The 23,905-nt window shown below is 33.1% G+C and overlaps 1 protein-coding gene across 1 annotated transcript in view; it reads right to left on the bottom strand.

The window, feature by feature from the left end:
* Positions 1-23,905, bottom strand: part of LOC108775792 (glutamate receptor ionotropic, kainate 2) — a 125,859-nt gene that overhangs the window by 84,823 nt on the left and 17,131 nt on the right. The window contains exon 2 of the mRNA XM_018542238.1: positions 15,139-15,300. The gene's annotated coding sequence lies outside the window, so the exon portion shown is untranslated. The remainder of the gene's footprint in view (positions 1-15,138; positions 15,301-23,905) is intronic.

The following is a 23,905-nucleotide window of genomic DNA, read 5'->3' on the forward strand; positions in this document are numbered from 1 at the left end:
GACTGAAATCACTTATCTACTTGGTTCTCGTTAGTAATTATATTATCCCCAGACTTTAAAGCACCAATTAAATGGCATCTTGCAGATCCTTGAGTAAAATTCATGAATTTTCAATGACCCAAACAAATCTCAGTTTCAATAAGAAGCTGCGAGGAGGAAGATTCAATTTCATCAAGCATGGTCAGGTCAATAAATATATTATCCAATTTTTCATGTGATTTTATCTGATAGGATAGGAAGAGTAACACGTAGTCTGTTCACTAATCCATTAATTCTCGAACATATCCACGGTGATGTCTGTTTTATCATCTTCGCGTGAATTCATGGAAGCATTTAAACTTCAGCTCGATAAGCTCGAGATGTTTTATCTGCGGGATCCGTAGGTAAGACGATATTGGTTTCAAGACAGAATTCCAAGTTACATTTGTAACAGCCAGACGGATTCAGTATCATCGCACGAGGAACAACGTCGGCAGCTCTTATTTCAAGGACGTAGTCTCTGGTCTCGAGTACTAAATTGGAAAGCGAGATCGGTCGCAGTGCGAGAGCGAAAGAAAGAGAAAGGATGACGCGTATTTTCGCGAAAGCAGGGCAGAAACGGGAGGGTTGGCTCCGCAGACTAAGGGGCGTCCGGAAACGCGGTGAAAATAAGAGAAGGCGAAAGCGAATGGTGGAAGCGAGCCAGCCATCCCAACCGCCCAGCCAGCCAATCGTATCTGAATTTGTTTACGACGACAGCGAGCTGTCGAAAAAGTTTCTGTGGTTGACGTCGATGTCGTGCACGAGAAATACGAAAGTTAACCTCTTTTAATGGAGTTCCCTGCCGCAGTCAGAGCTTGACGTTAAAACGCGAGGACTCGGGTCAAAATGTCGCCTCTCACTCGCTTGCCGACTTTACCGAGAGCTCGGCAAGGATTAATCATATTTCGAGAAGTCCGAAAAATGGCTCAACTCCTCTTCAACGATCAGATCATTCGCAATGAAGGTTCTCGAAGTTCAAGCCTATTACGGATAAGTCGTGATACGTTTTGGAGGATATGATCTCGGCTCGGTAGATGAGATCCGCGAAGATACGTTGAGATCGAGGTTAACGTCTGTCCACGTGCACAATAGGTAGGATTCGTACTCAGAGTTCGTACATTTCTCCGAGAACTTCCATACAATAAATCGGAAGGAAAGCCTCATCGCGGCATACAATGGCAGCCAGTGAAAAATCATCGGTGCCTATTCCGAAGTTCCTCCTTTCCCCAATACGCGCGAGAAGATTCAGTCTGCGCGAGGCTCAATCTACTTGTCGTCGTCGACCAAAAATCGACTGTCGAGATTGTCGAGAGGCTCTGATACGTTATGAGCTTGGCTGCCGGCCACGAGAGTTATCTTCCCTCTCTTGTGCAGTGCCAATGGCATCCGTGCTGATGAATCTAACCGCACGACTAACGGCGACTATCTGAGATTGTGCGCGCGGAGGAGGGTTAGTCGGTTCGGTATTCTTCTTAATTTTGCGAACGAGATAAGACGGGTGAGTTTAAATCAATGACGCGAGAACGTCGGAGATAAAGTCTGGCGTGGTAACGATGTGGTGCCAAAGGGGGTGTAAAAAAGAAGCGCGATTACGCTCCTTCTTACATCCCTCGGATGCTTTACGAGCGTTTTACTGGCTACTATTTAAATTACCACGCCACTATGTAATCAGGTTGATTAGTATCTTACGCGAAGTAATTACGTAATTTTATGAGTATGCGTGTAGAACTGGCGTTAATAAGCGAGTCGTTAAGCGGATTAGTAGTATAAATTATTAATAAAACCGTAACTTTTACGGATTGAAATGTCAGAATTATTAATGGAGAGTATACGACGTGCGATCTAATTTAACTTTATGATTTCTCACTTAAAAGATGATACTTCAAAATTAACGATCAACTCTGGGAATAGTCTTTCGCTAACTTATTCTTTACTTCTGAAATTGCGACGGACTATTTTAGAAATATTAAAACAACTGCTGCAATCCTGACGAGAAATTGTGAGAAGGGTAAGACTGAATTATTATACAGAGACGGTGCGCGACGTGAAAATGTGAACAGCCGGACTTAGACCCATAATTATTCCGTGCTCGTAAAAAGGTCTTGCCGGGTCATTGCCAAGGCATTCTCTCGAGACGCAGTAGATTTAAGCTCTTGTAAAGGAAAGTGTCTTCAATTCGTTGCCAAGAGGGAACCATATATATCGTGACATATCGATATCGAACAGTCGTTTAGCAATAATATCTGTGATTTCTGATTTTATTTTCTTTCTATCTACATACTGGTATTCGGTGCTTTATTAAATTGTAGAAAAATATTTTTTTAATAAAATGAGAGAAATAGAATTAGAGAATTTTCCTGCATATTGTATATTTATTTTACGTTTGCAAACAACAGAATTAATTGTACACCTCTTTTCAGTTATTTTTCAGTGCCTTTATAAAAATTATGGTTATATTTTCTTTCTATCTGCATATTGTATTCTACCTATACTTTATTAATTTGTGAAAAATCTATTTTTTTAATCAAATAAAACCAAGAGAACCTTTCTACGTGCAACATTCTTGTTTTAACATTTCTACAGCAAACAATACAATTAATTGCATACCTCTTTCCAATTATTTTTCAGTGTCCATGAAAATTGTACACATTTGATCTACGAATGTATTTGTTCAAACATTCTCTCGCAAAAGAGCTCGCAAGAACTCCATTATATAAATAGGTACTATATAATTCTGCTAGAGTAAAACTGTAAGACTAATTCTGTAACAGTTTTTGCGACTTAATACCGTTACTATAAACTTTAGTTTCTCAGAAAGTGATGCAGAAGCGTATTATTTTATCGCGCCCGGCGTGTTGCATAACGAGCAGCCTTATTGGCGGCAACCTCTCTCTTTTAAAGTTCTTCGGATTATCGTATATACCGGCAGCTGGAACCTTAACAACTGCGTGGGTCGGGCATCCCCGTGAAAGGAGCACCATACTAATTGACTTCTCACAACTTTTCGCAGGAACCGCCTTCCCTAGTAACTTTCAACTTCGTCGGTATCGAGACGCGGACTATAATTTCTCCTTCCTCATACCGACGCGACGGCGCTCACTCGAATCTCCAACGACGAGGTCAGAGAACGCGGCTCATTAAAATTTCAAAGTACCACCCCAGCGTCACGTTTGGCCGAAATATAGATCCGTCCCCCATCTCACAGGCCCTCATCAATTTACTAGTTACTACTTAGACATTAATTGGCAGTAATCACGGCATCTCGTCGTTTTGTCGTGATCGAATAGACGATTATGATAGATGATTTTAAAAATAATGTTTAAATAAAAACTATTTAAGTAGGTATTTAAACTGCCGTTGAAACTGATAGAAATAGTCATCACGTCACTTTTTTTACAAGTGTCGTGCTGTACTCAGGTATTAAAAAATTGATTAAAAATATGTAGAGGCCGGAACTCTACTTATAAATGATTGCATTGCGTAGAACTCTGTGAGAACTAATGAGGCCTTTAGTTTATAATAACAATTTTAATAATAAAGATATATCTTTTATTTAACAATAACAAATATCTCACTGCTTGCGCCATACATAGCATAGAGAGGATCAAAGTTTGGAATTATCAAACTTCAATAAGTAATGCAATTCATTGAATTACTAAATCGAATAATTTAGCGATTTCTTCATTATACAAGAATAGATTTTTTATTTTCGACAAAATCGGCAATTTTATGAGCAAATACTAAAAAGTATCAATGTGTATTTTATTGATTAAATATATCTGAAAAGTTATATATATTAAAATTCACTAGCAATACTATTCGAATTTGAGCAATTCACTTGCTGCAACAGGTGGCTGCGCAAACGATCCATTAAACGATTCATCTCTAGCAGCAACGAGGTAAAAATGTGTATAAAGAAAGTGTTTCTCTTGAAAAATATTTTGTATCAGCAAAAATAAGTATTTCCTAAAAAAATCTACACAAAATCTAAAAGTAGATAAAAGAAAGATAAAAGCAATTTTGAAAAAGTTATGAAATTCTATAAAGATATAAAAAATTGTTAAATATATAAGAAAATTCGTGCTTATAAAACATTTTCTAAAATAGAAATTAAATAAAAAATTTAAATCATCAACATTTTTCTCCTAGAATTTTTGTATTCTTATTTACTTTCAATACAAAACGCAATGTATTTTCACGACATATGTCACATACATATTTACTATATATGTGTATAATAATTATTGCAGTGTATCTCACCGCGCGCTTTGTACGGGATATCCGTTAGATACTTTGAATCCTCAACAAATGGATCAGCTTTAGCGTAAAGTAGCGACAAAGATGCATTGTTTCGGCGAAACAATATATGTATGCTGTAAGGATGTCCGTTTGTTGGTCCTCTTTTCAGTCCCCTTAACGAGGAGCAGAGTACCGGTCTGTACTTTGATGTCGGCAATTCTCCCGGCGGATCCCAAGCCATCAGCTTCGTTCAATCAGAGTAATTGCGCGTTAAATCTCTTTGCTCGCCATTGAATCAATTTTGCAGCCTGACGAGCACCTTCGTACATCCTTGTCGCTACGATGTTTCTCTGTAACTCGCTTCTCTCGCGCAAGTTGAATACCATTCGATTAATCAGCTGAGAAAAGCGAAGGATTTAACCGCTCTTAACCCATTCAAAGGTTCCAGAATCAGCGTGAATTATTGTAGGTATTCGTTATATTAAAATCATAACGTTTTATAAAATATTTTCTGGATATTTCGCTCAAGTATCGAAAGATTTAGCTTTAGATCTGAAAATAATTTTTTTGGACCACCAAAATTATTATGTAAGATACTCTGATTGTTAGAGTGTTAAAATATTTTACGGCATTGTTATTAACGCTTAGGTGTTCACATAATTATTTTGATGGTCTAAAGAAATTGTATATATTTTATTTTAATAATTGAGCCACTTATTAATTTTAAAGAAATTATTTCCAGATCTGTTGTCTAACTATTTCTAGATAATTTAGTAAAACTGCAGTTCTTTCCATATATGACATATAATAATATCTTCAGTACGGTTTTCTTCTTTTTTCTCCGTTTATAAGTATTATATTTCGTTAACTATGTTATTCATATATCGAAGAGATTCATATAAAGAGTAAATATGATTTCTAAAGTATCCAATGATAACATAGCATTTTCGTATTATAGGAAAAATTGGGAACGCTTACCGTAGAAGCTATACGTAATGATATTACTAACTTAGGTGAATGCAAACTGATGTCTGTGCGCTTTTAAATCTTTCAGCAAAGTGTGGCAGCGCTTTCAAGGCTCTTGCTAGCGGAAAAGAAAGATTTCTCCGGTAAATTTCCAACTAAATTTGTTAGGAATACGACGGAAGGGAAACGGCGAAAGACGGCGCGCGGCGCGGTGCGTTTCTCTCGTACATATTCCGTATGTCTGCGCGCAGCCGCATACACAACTCAAGGCGTCTGTTCCGTTCCTATCGATATTGGTTTTGCGATGCATCGCGGTGTGCTGCGCCGTTTGCTTTTCCTTCCGTTTGGCCTCTTCTCTATTTTGCCAACTTGCACCTTCTTCCTCTGCCTTTAGCTGCTTTGCAGTCTTCCCCTATCTTCAATCCTCGATTTCCACCTCCTTCCCTCCCTTTCAGTCCGATCCACGCTTTTTCCCGACTTGCGGCATTTCCACGTCGGGATGAAACCAACTATCGAGAGGGATGCATAACGAAAAAGACAGAGGGGAATGAAATTTAAAGAAGTGTCAATAAAATGACTCGCGATTCCCTTTTTCCGCCGCCGGAAACACGGTTTGATAACATCTCGCGCCTGGTCAACACGAATGCCTTGGTCGTGTAAACTTATTTGTATACTATAAAAGAAGAGTAGTGTTAAAAACAGCCTTGATTATTATCACAACATTGTTCTGCAATGTTCTTATGTTAGATAAAGCGGAATTAACACACGGAAAGAACGGTTCTGTTAAAGAAGAAAAGAACTGAATTACGGCACTCACAGTGAATTGGACCGATCACTTAAGTTACGACAATTCTAAAGATCATTCAATAACACTTTTTCTCTAATATTTTACTTTATATAACATTTATCTAAAATAATGCTTTATTAGTCATATATGAATAACAAGAAATATACATTCAATAAAATTTTCAGTGATAATTTACATAAAAGATGATAACATTGTAAGAAGATTTTTAGTATTCTTAAATTCATACCGTACTTTATTGTTACTGTACTTAATGTAATCTAGTTCTTTAAAGAAAGAACTTCCATATTCAAAAATTTAATGTAATTATCTTTTTTATTTTCTGGAACTTTTCTTTAGGTACAGTCTGATCCAACACAGATAAGCTGTATACGGATTAAAACTATTATCTTATCTTCTTACTTCGGTAAATACAATACAAAATAAAATTTAATACATTTCATAATTGTTTTAATGACTTTCTTCAAAGCTATGATCCTATACTGTAACAAATTCGAGAAAAAGCTGATTAAAAATAAAAATGTTAATAAATGTTCTTAAGTGATCGCCACTACCTCACTCTCAGCCGCCTTATCCGAAAATTGAACTAGATACAGATCTGAAAATAATTTTAATCGATTAATAAAATAATTATATAAGAAAGTATGATGAACAATATTGCAAAAGTATTGACGTTCAAATAACCAACTTGAGCATCCTATACACAATTAATTTGATAATACACGATGAAAAAATTGTTATATCAACAGAATTATTTAATTAAAAATAATCTTGTTAATTCAATAACAATATTGATATAAAAAAAATAAAATTTTCCTACAACAAGAGCATAAAATATATACTTTTTCATTAATACTGTTAAAGAATATTAATAAAATAGTTTTCAAAATTATATTTCTGTTAATTTTTTTGGATACTTCTTTTAGTAAAATCTTCCCTTTCGTATAAGCAAAATGATAGTGCGTAAAACGAGCGTTAAGTACAAGATATTGGGAAGCTGCTGTAAAATGCTTGGTAGATAGGCGAATGAAAAACAAGCAAACTAAAGCTTACACGTTACAAACACGATGATTCTTTTCTGCGCGAAGATAATTGTGTTGCAAAATAGGAGAGTGAAGTGGAAGTTTCGTGGGAAGAGAATCGTCCGATCCCGGATTTGTGAGGCGACGCCAAATACACGTATGCGCATCGCCGATAGAAGCATGGCGGAAAACGCAGATTAAGACTGAAATATGGCCCTAAGCCTTTTATTCTGCTGTCGGTATTATATCCCGGGATTTATTTACAAACGGCGGCAAATCCGCCTCCGTGCGACAGCAAGAGAAATTCAAAGCAATATCGATAAACGTATCTTCCAGTTTCGTATTCAAGGGAAGATTTGCGACGGATTATAAAAAGAAAAATAAAGTATCGAGATGCGTCCAATAACTGAGCGAACAATGTCGATCAGAAATGGATCTTCTCACGATTTCCCGACGGCGTAGTAACCAGAAACGCGGAAAAAACGTAACTCGACAATTGATTCCCCGTCCTGTGTGCATTCGTGCACACAAATATTCGTACACTGTGACAATTGGAACTCATAATCGTTCTCGCGTTCATGAAACTTCAAATTGTTGAGTAGACAACGGTTCGCGACAGCTAAAGGGACAGATGAACTGGACTATGCTTACTCTCAAAGGATTAAACTGAAAGTCAAATCCAAGGGATTTGTCGTAGTGGCCATTATTTGCAGATTTCACAGCAGCATGCTCGGCATTTATGACGTATCAAAGATGAATAGGGACAATGGCGTTCACTAAGAACTCTATGCGTGACAAATGAGTTTTTGCATTCAATGATAATAACGTTCTCTGTCGCCAGATGCTTTCCTTTAAATCTTCCATCGCGCTCCACTTTTTCTCATTCTTGTCGATAAAGCAGATTTTATGCAACTTTTATCGGGGAATTTTCAATTCCTCTGTTAGTTTGCAGGTAAATTACGTTTTATATACGTAAATTCCCGTTTTATACGTTAAGTATAGCGGTGTTCTTATTTAACAAAGAACATTAAATAACACACGCGCATGATACTTAATCTATTTATATTCTTTCTACGCTACTGTGGAATAATTTGATTTTCCTTCACTGATTTGTATCGCGTTCTAGTTTATGATTTTGAATTTCTTCTTCTTCTTCTTCGTCTTCTAAGTAGGATACAAGTTCTGTTTATTCTGCTCCTCACGCCTCTTGTAATTCCGACGTTCAACTTTCATGCCATCTTTTCGGTGGTCTTCCGGGGAAGGGGGGAGGGGGGGGAGGCGAGTGCTCTGTAACTTTTGTGTTCTGACCCATTTTGCCAATCTTTTTGGGCCCATCCTCTCCATATAATCTTTCCAATCTCGACGTCTCACTCTGATCCACAATATCCTGGATGCAATCCTATCTTATTTGTTCACTTCTTACTTTGTCTCTCCATGTAACTCCCCTAATTGCTCTTAACAGCCTCATCTCTGCTGTCCTTAAGATTCTTTTCGTCCTGGATGTTTCTGCTCTCGTCTCCGCTGTGTATGTGAGTATTAGCCTAATGCAAGTTTTATAGATTCTCATCTTGCCTTCGGTTGCCGTGCTTCTATTCCTCCATATGATGTCTAAGTGTCCTACTATGCCATTTGCCTTATTTGTGCACGGATTTGCTCTGTCAGGTTTCTGTCACTCGATACTATTCTGCTGAGGTAACTAAATTTCATATTCCTGCTGATTTCACAGTAATACATTTAAATTTACACAAACATTTACATAAATATTAAATTGATTCGTTTAAATTTATGTCAATCACAGCAGCGATTACAATTTTTTTAATGATTCAAGTTTTCAGATATGGAAAATAATTCACGATGGAGTTCAACCACAGCTGAAACGTGTACATTATGACTGAGAAACTCTCGCATCAGAGATTGAAAATTAAGTATATTATCGATATGAAGATATCTGCGAGCAGAATCGGAAGCGACATGTTTGAGAGGAACCTTCGAATACGCGACATGACGTAGAGTAAACGCTTGGTCTCTCCCAACCGACAAGAACTTTAGAAACGATGTGTTTATGTTCCACGAAGTTTGTTTTGAACTTTGATAGCATTTTCAATAGTGAATAGCAATCCTTCCTTTACAAAAATTTTAAATAAAGAATACAGTAGCGGTTCCAAAAGATGAGTCAAACTTGCTAAATATATATAAATCAATGATAAAGTCTTTTTTCGAACATATATAATTTTAAATCAGAAATCATGCTTTAAATAATCGGATTTATTAAATAAATTATGCTAATTCTAAGTAAAAGTCAATGACGAATGAGAGGCTTTTAGAGATTAATTGCTTCACAAACGTTTCAATTTCATTCAAGCATTTCAATTCTATATTTAAATTACGTCGCATTTATAATGTAACCTGTAATCAACGCATGGTCGGCATAATCTTTGGTGAAACTACTTAAAGTACAAAATCACACATTATCAGAGGCAAAAAAGAAGGAGGTTCGTATGTACACGATACATATTTATACATGTGAAGAGCTCAAACAAGAAACGATCCCATCGGCTGATACTTAACTTGTCATTTAGTTCTAACACGGTATTGTTTGCATAAGTATACGCACGTATAGAGCCGAAGCATGTGTCCATATAAACGAGCAACGCGATGAAAATGCGATGAACAAGATCGAAACACGGTCGTTGTTGCCGCAGAATAGCGTTATTTTCGTTAAGTACGTATTTGTCAATGAATATGATTCTAGATTTTTATGGATATGTATATGTTATAAAATCGATGATCAAGTATCTTGTGCGACGTATTTTAGATTCTAACACTCAGATGTAGATTTCACGGAATTGAGCAATGTATTAATGCTCCCAATTATAAAAAAAAATTAATTTCTTGCTAATTCAAAAAATATTGAATATTGAATATATTGAGTATTGAATATTTATAATAATAAACAGGATAAGTATTTTAATTCAATGGAGAACGGTCACTAATATCGTTATACCTCTTTACATTTGAACTAAATTCTTAAACAAAAGCTAAAAATAAAACTTTGGAAATATAAATACAAAAATCTTCTCTGTCTGATAATATAATAGCTTTTATAATATTGTTTAGAACATTGCAGTAGTTAACGTTTTTGTAAGTCAAATAAAAATGTGTGCATTTGACAAGATGGGCCTAAAATTGACATAGTACTAATGCTACATTTCTATTCTTTTCTTTCATAGGAATCATCTGTACAAAGTGTTTACAAGTTAATGTATATAAAATTTCTAACACTTTTTTACTGTGGTAAAAATGGTTTTGTTGACTTATATGCATACTTTAGATTATTTTGCAAGACACAAACACGTAACATAACAATTTTTCTTAGAGGCTTCCCATAAATACAGGAGTGCCTTCAGCCCCAACAGGGCTATTTGACACAATAACGCGATAGTATATAAAGATTAAGTTAGCTTACGGTCTATCCTACACACAAATGTGTCGGTTTACGCTACATTTCAATTTTATGTTTGAAACTGTGAGAAAAATAAGAGAAAGAAAATATAAATTTTAGAAAATTACAATCACGTAAAGCAATCTAATATTATCAATAATACACATATTCATTATTATTTAAATTACGCAATTAGCAAAAAAAATTGTAAAAATTTTGAATATACTATATTGTTATATTTTGTAAATGTAGACAATATATAAGATTAAATAAAACAAAATTTTCAATTAAATAAAATTTTATCTTATTTCCATTTTAATGTCATGAACGTAATAGAACGTTAAGACCATGTAACTTAAAACAAAATATTCAACTACAATTGTGTATTGTGCACGAATAAATGGATCCATTAAAAGTCACTGGAAAGAACTCTCAACAAGCACATACTGTGGCATACTATGGCGAGCTATGACACGAACTGATTTCGAAGTGGTTTCCTGCCTCAGTAGTTGACAATACTGCATACGTTCGATTCACATGGCAATTTCGAGGCACGGATTAGCTAATGCTATCGAAAGTTTATCGCACAAAGTTGAAAGTGTGTGTATATATATTACAATATTGTTCAAAATTGTATCATTTAATTTACCGCCATGTATTTGTACAACGCACATAATATGTTCCACTGCACGGACAAATAACACTCGATTAACTTTTATGTAATGTAATATATAAACACGAAACAATCTGCTATATTATTGCAGAAAATTAAAAAAGCACGTTAAAATGTTTACCAAATAGAAAGAATCGGCACTCTATTCCTTTAGAATTCTAAGAATCGTGCCGTAAAAATAACCTAATTAACGAATCACTTAAAGCAACATTGAATTTTATCGTAGATATCAAAATCAAACTATTTTCGAACATATTTTTATAAAACAATAAGACCGTTAATGTAAGAACATAACTAATACGAATACGAAGCCTATAACAGTCTAGCTTGGACCTTTGATTGCTTACATATAAACTACCGCGGTACTATCACGTGTTAAAACAAACTAATAATTAACTAATATACGTAGTCCCCTCAAACTGCGCGCCGAACAATTGTCGGCGAAACGCAACCCTAATAATCTGAAAATACTAAATCTGGAAACAATTCTTCTTATTGCGAAAAATATTACCACGGCCGGGAGTTTTTATAAAAATATAATAAAACAGAAGTTTTATTTTACAATATTAATTTAATCATCAAAAAATGAGTTCCGTATATTTTATATTTTCTAAGAATGCATTAAAAAATATTTATAAATAAACAATATTAATTCTTATTTATAATATTTATAAATATTATAAAAATATTTCTCAAACAACAGAGAAACACTGTTCCACTTATATTATATAATCGATTTGATTTCTCTTTTTTCAAAATATAAAAAAAGTAATAAATAGAGTCTTCACAATTTCTCTTTATATGGAAAAGTTGTCAGAATCATATCGAGAAATTCTCAAGAGACGTACTCACGGATAAAATTGATCTTGTCCCTTAAATCTTCGCGGTACATCAGAAACAAGAGACAAGTAATATGTTTTTAAGGGTGGTATGAAGCGAGACAGACAATGGTCTTTATGGTGAGTATCCGATAGCGACAGACGCGAGACGGATAATAATGTGTATGCTGCTTTAATAACGACGAGAGGCAAGCAAGCTAGTTATTCTTGGTTGGTTTATACATGCCGTCAACACGATAAATTTTGCTTACGATAACGCCTTACGTCGCGTATAGTGTCGACTAAAAGGACTCTTAGAATATTCAAGATACCTTAGAGTGTTCTCTATCTAAGTACCATGATTTTGCTCGATAAACCAAGCTCTTTGCCTTCATTTAACGTAGCTAGCTCTATGTCTCTTACAAACATTTTCGTTTAAGTATTTGTGAAAAATACGCAATTAAAAATTTATAATATCAAGAACATATTTTATACATGTCCTAAATGGGGTATGTTAAGTTAGCACCCCAACTATAGTACTCAGGAGTTCTGATTAGAGTTCCCCCTTCCTTTTGACGAGACGATGAGTTCCCTATAGTTAATAACAAGAGTTCCGCTCAATAAACCATATTTTTTTTACATTTTTTAAAAAGGGGGTGCTAACTTTTTATCGAATTTCGAGGTGGAATAGGTCTGAGCGGCTTAATAGCTTCAATTTGCGATTGCCTAGAGTTCCTGATACGTAAAAAAAATTTTCGAATAATAAAAAAAAATTAAAAATTTTTGAAAAATTAATTTTTAGATACAATAGTTCTGATGATAATTCCTGCTTCTTTTTGACGATACGAAGAGTTATCTATAATTTTTAATGATATATGTGCTTAATAATCATCTTCTAATAATTTTTAAAAAATGGGGTGCTAACTTTTTAACGAAATTCAAGGTCGCATAATTCTGATCAACTTAACAGAAGTATTTTGTGAATACCTAGAGTTCTTGATACATAAAAAACATTTTTGAAGAATAATAAAGTTTAAAAAAAATAGTGGAAATCTTTGAAAATTTTTTTGAGAGTACCGAGTAGTTCTGAGTAGCGTTTCTTATAGTTCTCGACGAGTTCTATCGAAAACTGTAAGGTGAAAAAGCGATTGAACCAACGGTTTGCAAGATACAGCGACATTTGTCAGAAGATCAACAATTTTTAAAGTGAGTATATCTCGGAAACCGTTGGTCCAATCGCTTTGAGCCCTGATACTTTTCGACAGAACTCGCCGAGAACTGTCCAGAACTCCGATCAGAACTATTCGGTATTCCCAAAAAATTTTCCGACGTAGGACTTAGAAAAAAATTTTTAATCAAGAATTTTTTGGGAGTACCGAGTAGTTCTGATCGGAGTTCTGGACAGTTTTCGGTGAGTTCTGTCGAAAAGTATCAGGGCTCAAAGCGATTGGACCAATGGTTTCCGAGATATACTCTAAAAATTGTTGATCTTCTGACAAATGTCGCTGTATCTTGCAAACCGTTGGTCCAATCGCTTTTTCACCTTACAGTTTTCGATAGAACTCGTCGAGTACTATAAGAAACGCTACTCAGAACTACTCGGTACTTTCAAAAAAATTTTCAAAGATTTCCACTATTTTTTTAAAACTTTATTATATTTCAAAAATGTTTTTTATGTATCAAGAACTCTAGGTATTCACAAAATACTTCTGTTAAGCTGATCAGAACTATGCGACCTTGAATTTCGTTAAAAAGTTAGCACCCCATTTTTAAAAAATTATTAAAAAATGATTATTAAGCGCATATGTCATTAAAAATCATAGAGAACTCTTTGTATCGTCAAAAAGAAGCAAGAATTATCATCAGAACTATTGTATCTAAAAATTAATTTTTCAAAAATTTTTAATCCTTTTTTTATTATTCGAAAATTTTTTTTACATATCAGGAACTCTAGGCAATCGCAAATTGAAGCTATTAGGCCGCTCAGAACTATTCCACCTCGAAATTCGATAAAAAGTTAGCACCCTATTTTTAAAAAATGTAAAAAAAATGTTTATTGAGCGGAACTCTTGTTATTAACTATAGGGAACTCTTCGTCTCGTCAAAAGGAAGTGGGAACTCTAATCAGAACTCCTGAGTACTACCTACAGTTTGGGTGCTAACTTAACATATCCTCCTAAATGGTCAACTTACATATTTTTGTTAATTTAATACAAGAAATGTATGATAAAAACCATGAAATTCAGTAAATGTATATTAAAAAGTAATACAAATATAATGTAAAAAAAATAATACAAAAAACTTGATTGATATAATTTATAAACAAATTATAAAAACATATTTTTTTCAGTAAAATTAATATTTTTATAATACGTCCAATCAACATATTTTATTCATTCATCTTAAAATTTATGCTTTGAAATACATTATTTTTATGTTAATAGTTCACTATTTATAAATTTTGTCATTTTGACTTTATAAAATGTTAAATATCAATTCAATGCGAAATATTCAAATAACACAGTCATATTATGTTAAACTAACACTCTCTGACTTGCGGATATGTTAAAAATTCAACAAAATTTTAACGAGGACTTGAGTGGACCGGTTTTAATATAAATACAAAATGTTCTTTACTGTATATAATCAATTAACTGTACTTGTCACTTTGAAAATGATCTTAATTCGATGTAAATATTACGCGACAAAAACTTTAGCAAGAGCACGTTGCAATTACAGCCCTTGTTTTCTCAAAACTATAATAAATTAATATTTTAAACCTATGTCAGAGAAACGGGCCATATACCATTTAAACATTTTGCAGTTGGTGTGGAACTGTAACTGTGTGAAAACTGAGCGAGCTTTTAGAAATAAATCATTTTTGACATGTAGGAAACCGTGAGATTAACGAGCATGAGATGTTTTTTAACTTTAGTGAAATTTCTTACAGAGACGCGTAGTAATGCAGCATCGTTTCATTAAACCGGAGAATTTTCTGCGCCGTAAGTTTTAGTTCAAATTGTTATTTCTTGCGCTGACGCAGATTACGGAGATACAAATAAATTAATATGACATTACATGGTTCAGTAAAAGCAAACCGCATACAGAAAATACGAAATTTATTGTGCAAAATATGCAATTATAATGCTTACCCTTTTTCGATGCGTGGAAGGAATCATCTTTTGGCACGTACTGAATATCGTACTCCAACGTGGTCTTCGGCAATATAATTTTGTCCTTGTTGATCTTGTAAACGGCGTACTTGAAGGCCAGCTCCGTGCTGCTATCCTTTTGGTCATGAGTGAATATAGCACCTGGAAAGTAAGCACGACTATGATCACTTTAATCCTTAAAGTGGAACACCATTCCGTTCCATAGTGATAATACTCTCAAACGATCAAAGTTCGTCCATCTATGCTAATAAACTGCAAGCTTCGAGCGAGACGGAACCTCATATAACAGAGATTATGCACAGTTTTAATATTATAAATGCGCTTATTCGGTTTGCATACTAAATAATTTCTCTAATGCTATCTATATTATTGCAATATTGTATATTAATTATGTCAATCGACCTTGACAAAATCTAAAATAATATCTAACTTCTCAAATTCAATTAAAACGTTCAATCTATTCAATATGTTACTGTAATTATAAGTATAAGAAAAATATAATTCAATATCAATTATTTGTAACAATTGTAATTAATAATAAGAAAAATTGTTAGAAATATTGTTAATTAAAAAATTGTTAATTAAATACTTTTCAATTTTTTAATGCTATCATACAATCACACTATTTATTCTTATTATATTATATAAAACAGATTAATTTAATTCGCTAAGTTCAACGTGTAATTAACTAACCGTTGATTAATATTGCAGGAAATGGTTCGTGGAATAACACCCATGTCAAGCGTATCAAACATATCATATATATATATATATATATATATACATATATACGTGCATAATATGTACATAATATGTCATGTATCTCTAACATTTGTTAGATAATGTAACATACATTACATGTATGTATACACTACGCCTATATCAATATCAATAATACAATTGTGATTGTGATGTAATAAATATTTATTGAGACAAAGTACATACTCGAATATATCTTTATTAATATATAATTAGTATGCGCGAAAACATAATAAAATATTAATATTTCTCTCAATATTATTAATATATTAATATATTATTATCTAATAATATGTATATATATGTATCTATACACATATATACACATATTAACATTTATTGCGATATTCTTTGTAATAAATTGTTTATAGTTTTTTAATGTTTATTACTATAAGTATCATTAAACTGGACTTGTCAATTTGATTTTTAATATTACTATCCAAGTTTATAGAATTGAATATAATAAAGAAAAAACTTTAAAATATTATTAAGCATTAAGATCCAGCTCGAATCAGATAAGACATTTTTCTTACTTTTAACGTATTTACATTTCGATCTAATGTTATATATTGTTGTTAAAATAAATGAAATTTTGACAAAGCAAACCACTGAATTTACAACAAACGGGCAAAGTTCATCATTAATCATCGATCTGATATTGAATGCAAAAACAAAATAAAATGTCGCGATAAAAAAATATGCCTACGTTAAAAATCACTATCTTCGTACGATACGCCAGCGACGTGCTCTTGAATGAAGAATGCATTCTAATAACACCTATTCATCGGAGTGACACCGATTACATAGCCGCCGGGCTATCAATAATATGTCAAAGGTCGCCTTTCTGAGGAATTTTTCAAAGGTGTCACGTTTCTAAAAGTCTCACGAATATACTTCCAATCCATCGAACAATCGTAGAGAGTAAGTCTAGACACACATCGTTCTCGTTGTTGACAACTAGCCCGTTCTTTGATAAAAAAGAATACTTAAGGTTGTTGGACATTGAAGAGGATTAATCTTCTCTCTTTCAGTATTCAGACTCTCATCGCAAAGTGCCCCGGGTCGTTTACAGAAATTAATGAGCATCCTTTGGCACGATAAAAAAACGGCAGGACACATTCCTAACCTCTATCACCAAGGGCGATTTTATGGTTGATTGGTGGCAAACGACAGTTTGAAGCAATGATTAACGTTGCTAAAATTAACATTTGATTTCAAGAATGGTCGTTTCTGAAAGTCCAAAAGTCGACATCGCGGCCTGACTAGCACCGTATTGTCCATTCGCGCCCATGTTTAATATTTAATTCAGTTTGACAATATTGTTTATAATTTGGTTCATAATGAGACGATATGTGTATATCAGTGATACAAAAAATAAGACTAATGCATCAGTAATTTACGTATCACATTTAATATGTATATGAAAGAATGAGAAAATGCATACACCTAAAGAAAAAGTTTAATAAAGTCGATGATTTTCTATTAATTAAAAGTCTTTCTCAAAAGCTACTGTAGTTATTTGCCTTTAAAATAATAATTAATATTTATAAATTATCAATATAAATTATATTTTTTATATTTTAACAAAAAAGACCCTTACCATTCAAAAACTTGTCACATGAAGAGGTAATGCCAAACGGATTTTGTTTTTTGTTTAAAATTATAATTTATATTTATAACACATGAATGTTAATTGCAGTTTAAAGCGAAATAATTTTTAAACACAGGTTTTTATAATTGATAAATAATATTGTCAGGTTTATTTAACTTTTCCTTTAAGTATTCTCTCATACAGTTGTCACATATTCTTTCTCTCTCCGTTTTTAACATTAGAAACATCAAAAACATAATAATATTTATTTTAAACAGCGTGTGCTTTCTACACGTGTTATAATATGATACTGAGTGTATATCAGACTAACACTCAGTGCGAGAAATGAGAAACTATCAATATTATTACTATTCTAATATCTAATAGTATCATTCGTTTATTACGAACACAACCCGTGTTCGTAATTGAACATATTATAACATAATTAATTATTGTAACATAATAAATTAACATAATAATATAGAATATAATAATGAACACGTTATGTATATAATATGATTAATGTAGATATTAATTATAATAATATATCGACATAACGAATATATATTATAGTAATATATATAATATGTATAATAAATATTATTGCAATGTTATTATAATCATAAAATATATAAAAATAAGATTTAAGATTTATATGATATATAGCTTGAAGAGCCACTTATGTATATGAATTTTCTTTTATGTAAAAACTGAATTAGATGCATACATTAAATATATTAATTACTTCAACTAGTCATTTATCATCATGATCTCTATCGTAACACAATATTACATTTTGTAATCTCAACACATATATATTTGTTTATATTAAATTAGATGATAGAGAAATGTTGAAATCAACTATTTTATCCAAAGATAAAAGAAAATGATGTTCAATTGAGCAACAGAATAAATGGATACATTGTAAGCGGTAACGAGTTCCCTTAAATCGCCGGTCCTCCTTGTTCCCCGTTTTTCATCAGATCTTAACCCTTCCTGATGGTATTCTCTCAGTCCGACACGCTCTTTTACTTTTCGTTTCGCATCGTAACTAACTAATCCATTTATCTGTAACAGAGTAGATGCGCATTAGCCGCCTTCCATCTCTCATCCCACAGTGTTATTCGCCACTGTAGCTCTCTGCCCGCTATTCTTTTTCCGTTTCTCCGTTTTCGCCGTAACACGTTAAGTACTCTGATCCTCCCAGAAATGCTTGACGACTTCTTTCGGTATTTTCTTATCTCATCGACTACGGGCTGCGCTCGACCATTAGCTGTGTTTAAATAAGGAATAGGTAATCCCTAAAATCTCTAAGTATGTTTACTATTGTTTTTTAGTCCGGCACGTTCGTTTGTTTCAGTTAAAATACGAACAAAGAGAATAATTTTTACAGTATTAACAGATAATTCAATAATTTCAATTATATATCCAGTATTGTTTATAAAAGATACTCAAATATGCATCCATATCAAAACATAGAAAATTATTACGAATAAAATGGTGACTTATACATTTTTAATTAAATCTATATTTTCAAAAATAAAATATAAAGGAAATGTGTAAAAATTATAGATATGAAGAATGAAACATATGACAAATGGGCCATTTTGGAAGTGTGTATTCGATTTATAGGAAAAAAACTTATCTTCTTATACGCTTGACTCACATACTTTCAAATAAATTTCTTTAAATCATTTTAGTAGCCTTAATTTTCAAAGCACTTCCTAAAGAATCTATTCACCATCTTTAATCCCTGGAAAGTATTTTTGAAAAAAGTCAAAGATTATTATTGGCACAGCTTGATGCTCAACGAAACGCTTCACGTCATCGTAATATTCAAGAGGCTTGTTATGATGAGAGCACCAGCAAAAAATATTAGCTTGAGCGCATTATATATCATCAAAGCGCATTATGATTGTCTAAAGTATAATATTAATAATTTAATACTTTGAAGAAAGTAACACAGCAATGTTAAAACCACGAAAGAGGTACATAGTGATTTATTACTTAACAACTGTAATCTGTTTGCGCGTTAATCTCTCACCCCGTCTCTCTCTCTTTCTTTCACTCTCTCTCTATTTTGAGTTTACCTCTAATTAGCATTATTAGCATTGAGTTATAAACTGCTTGACGTTTGTAATCATTCGTTTGTACACGTATATATAAACCGTGATCAATTCGTATGTTGGTCTTGGTCATCTCGGGGGATCTGTGGCAGATTTACGGAGGATACGGCAAGTTAATATCGCTAATTCCTCGTAAATCGCAACAGATTTCCATTAGGAAGCGCGAGTTGAATACATAAAGTTCACGGTACCTACGTTTTCCCAGAAACAAAATAATACAAATATTCCTGGTGAATATTGGCAATACAGAGCGACGATACGACCAAACAATCTCTAGAGACCTCGAGAACAGAAATTCTTCGATATTATTTTACAAGAAACAATGACGCAGAACGTGTATAGGAAAATAGAAAAAAATAAAATAGAGCGACTGATACATTATATAATTAATTTTTACCTATATATATTATTTTATATATATATATATATATACAGCCTCTAACTTTAATTTTCTCTTTTAAGTCTCATAGATCTTCAATATGATATTTTAACAACGGCAATACAGTGCTAGTTTCTAACGAGAAACTTGAAGGCTGCTTGTTGTAACACTTTGTGATTACAAGCGTGCGTGAGATTAAAGGAAGAAGATGAGCAATTGTAGAAACTTTGAAACAAGAAATTCACCCGCGTTGTAGTTACACCCGCGTGCTGAAAATACGATTTGACACAGCTCGTACTGGTATTAAGGTTTCTCCAGCTAAACTTCAGTCGTACAACTCTGATCAAACGCATATCCCTAGGGATCACGAAAAGGTACTTGATCGGACGAGTAATTAGTACAAAGTCGAAACTCGAGAAGTTAAGAATTCCACTCGAAGAGTCAATCAAACTAAAACAAGAGTGCGCAAATTAGGTTTATAAGACTAATAGCAAAATCTTAGCTGTGTTTCCATACATCTTTATATGTACTTGTTTGGGAAGAAAATGGCGCAAGCAATTAAGCTGCTTTTATCATCGGTCGATTAACGAGCGTCGGAAGTTAGCGCGATTACGCGCCTATAGAAAAGCAACTCGGTTGCTGTAAAGTTATACGACGCAGGTGAAACGCGTCGGGATCTTCAGAAATTCATCGTGTTTATTCGCGGTGAATTGCGGCTAATAAAAACGGCGTTTGGTTGGGTCGCTAGTTTAAATTCACTTTAGAACTCTGCCGAGCCGCGCGAGTGGAAGAATACGGCAGAATCGCACGGAAGAGCGCTTTTAAATGCCGCTGTGGAATGGTGCTCGATAATACATCGGTACGTTTCGCTAGCGTATATAAAGAGTAATACTTTTTTGGTGATGCCAATATTTCTTGTATTATACGGCAGGTTCATCTCATTCTACGCGAACGAATAACGTGTGCTTACGTTCATTCGTTCATTCACTCTTGTATGTCTGGTCGTAAAACATTGCATGAAAAGCGCTGCAATATCGTCTAATGAATGTTCTTCTCAATTCCGTAGAGTGTAGAAAGTAATATGCAACCGTAAAATATGCAATATTGCTGATTCTTTGTTTAATGAATAATAGTAGCTTTATTCTTGCAGCTTATACGAATATAGCGATTCCGTATTGCACGTTTTTTTCTGATAATAATAATATTATTATATTACTTTAAAAGTGATATAACTAAAAGAATATGATTTTTTAATTATTATTATAAATGAAAATATATTACGATATGTACATAGATTACACACTACAAAGAAAATACGAAATATATATTCTATTATCTTTTACCTATATGTATACATATAGATAAAGAACGGAAAGAATTATTTCGTAAAATTTTTCCTAAAAATATAATAGTTATGGTACAATATAATATTTTAAAGATTTTTACCATGCACTTCAGTAAAATGAATCAAACTTATTTTATATTTTATTGTAGTTTTATTAATAAAAGTGAGAGATTTACATAAAAATTCTTCAAAATATAATATTGTCCCACGATTACCATATTTTTAGGATAAATTTTAAGAAATAATTCTTTCCATATAATTACACTGTTAATTAAATTATTTATTACTTCTTTATTAATTTAAAGAAACAATAATAGAATATTGAACATGGATATAAGTATTAAGTTTGCACAATAGCAGGATCTACTTGCTACGAGATTCAGCTTGCAACTTATTTCTTCTTTATACTCATCGATAAGCAGTTGCTCGGTTCACTCGGCTACTTTTATCAGTTGGTCATGTGAATGAAACTTTGCTTTTAGCTCATAATACAATAAATTCAATCTTTCTTCTTCCGTTCTCACATGATCATTTTCTTATATGTATACATATATGGTATTTTTCCCAAAATATTTAATAGAAGATTTCTTTTAATAAAACAGAACAACGAATACTTCACATGTCATAAAGAAAATTATAATAATAAAAATTTTATAATTTTTGAAATAAAAGATAAGAGTACAATAATAATATCGCGGTTATATTAAGAAGAAGGAAAGAAGACTATTTTAATATAATTATGTCGAACTCTCTGATGCAGAAAAACATGGAAAGTATACATGTAAGTAACAGCACACATAACGTGAAATTTAATTTAACATTGCACGTAACGTTTCTGTATTCAGAGATTGTTCTCAACCGCGGGGGTATAACATTCTTAGCTTCAACCTCGGCTTCATCAGCATTGTGAGCTTCAATTTCGATTGCTCTACGTTCTTTGTCCTTCCACGCCGAGAGAAAAGAGAGACAGCTTTTGTCGTCGCCGAGTTTCCTCTCTGGACGAGACTCGAATTTCATCGAGCGAAACAACTTCTCCCTCCTATCCAGATAAGGCATGGATGATAAGAAGGGGTTGGAATATAAGGCAGCGACTGATGAAGAGAGAATTTACAAAAAAAAAAAAATGCGAGAAACGATGCCGCGATCTTTTCAAGCATTTTAAAAATCACTCTTCGTAAGCGCGTCATTCTCTTCTGAAACAGGAATGCAAAAACTTCGGAGAAGAAGTCAAATTGAGAAACGATTCGCAGTAGATTCGGAGAGCCGGAGCGCGAAGGTAGTAAAAGGAGAGTGACGAGATAAGAAGATGAGCACAGATCAGGAGCATAGTCCTCGAAAAGTGAAGTGAAACTTTTTTCTCGAAACTTTTCCATTTGACCGACGGATTATACAAGCTGCGAGAACTCTTTCGGAAACTTCGGCAAATCGGGGATTGCCGCGATCAAGGGTAAAGAAAAAAACTTCGCGAAACTTATTAATTAATAATAATAATTATATGCTATAAAGCAACAAACGTGAATTATCGACGAAGTGAAAAGAAACACAGTAATTATTTCTGTAGTCGTTGTCGCAATATCTATAAGTAAATAATACTGAGTGTCGTTGCGCAACATATTAAAGTTCATTGATCGAAGTTTTGCCAATGAAAATGTTAAAGCCATTAAAGTTTTACGTAAACTGTATGTACAGTTTGGGAAAAGAAATGCTACTCTCTAAATTCTTTGGAGTGAAACGTCACTTTAAAGAGTTAAAATTGAGCTAATCTTTGAAAAAAGGAGTGGCTCAATTTTCAATTATGCTTATTCTTACTCTTACTCAGATTTCACTCTTTAGAATGAGATCCATTCTAAAAGTTTTAGAGATTATTAAAAGTGCAAGTGTGCAATGGCACTCGATGTTATTTACTCGGACATCGTAAAAAACGATTACAGAACTATGTAGGACGCGAACAGACATTCTTACTTGTCACTCACAATCAGTATAAATATTTACGCCAACGTTATAATATTGTCAACGATGATTTATATAATACAAAAAAAGTTACATTTATATTTGATTTACTCTCGCGTACCGCAATTTCTATAAATATTATAATATTTATAGGATACATAATTATGTAATGTGATTGAAATACAATTTTAACAAACAATTAATCTGACTTGACAGGCAAGACTTTAATATGTAGATTAATAATATAATTAATATTTTTAAATATATATATATAATATTAACTTGCACGTGTGTGTCTGTGTGTGTGATTGCAACAATATATCTATTGTAGAAATTAAAAGATAAGACAAATTTGAAAATGAATCCAGACAGTTTATACTGTCAAAATCGCTTTTGGACAAATTATGTAACCCTAATTTGATGCGATTGAAACGATGTGAGTTAGTGCCAAGTGGTTTCTGGAGCGGATTTCCTTTGCTGTCGCGCAAAGTTCATACGCCTAGTTTGCAACCGAAATTATGGTTTATCCTGGAACCGCTACGGTTTGAAACCGTAACCATTAATGGTATAACTACATATGACATTATTAACCTAGA

Source organism: Cyphomyrmex costatus, unplaced genomic scaffold (genome assembly GCF_001594065.2).
Source record: "Cyphomyrmex costatus isolate MS0001 unplaced genomic scaffold, Ccosl1.0 scaffold32, whole genome shotgun sequence".
NCBI classification, from domain to species: Eukaryota; Metazoa; Arthropoda; class Insecta; order Hymenoptera; family Formicidae; genus Cyphomyrmex; species Cyphomyrmex costatus.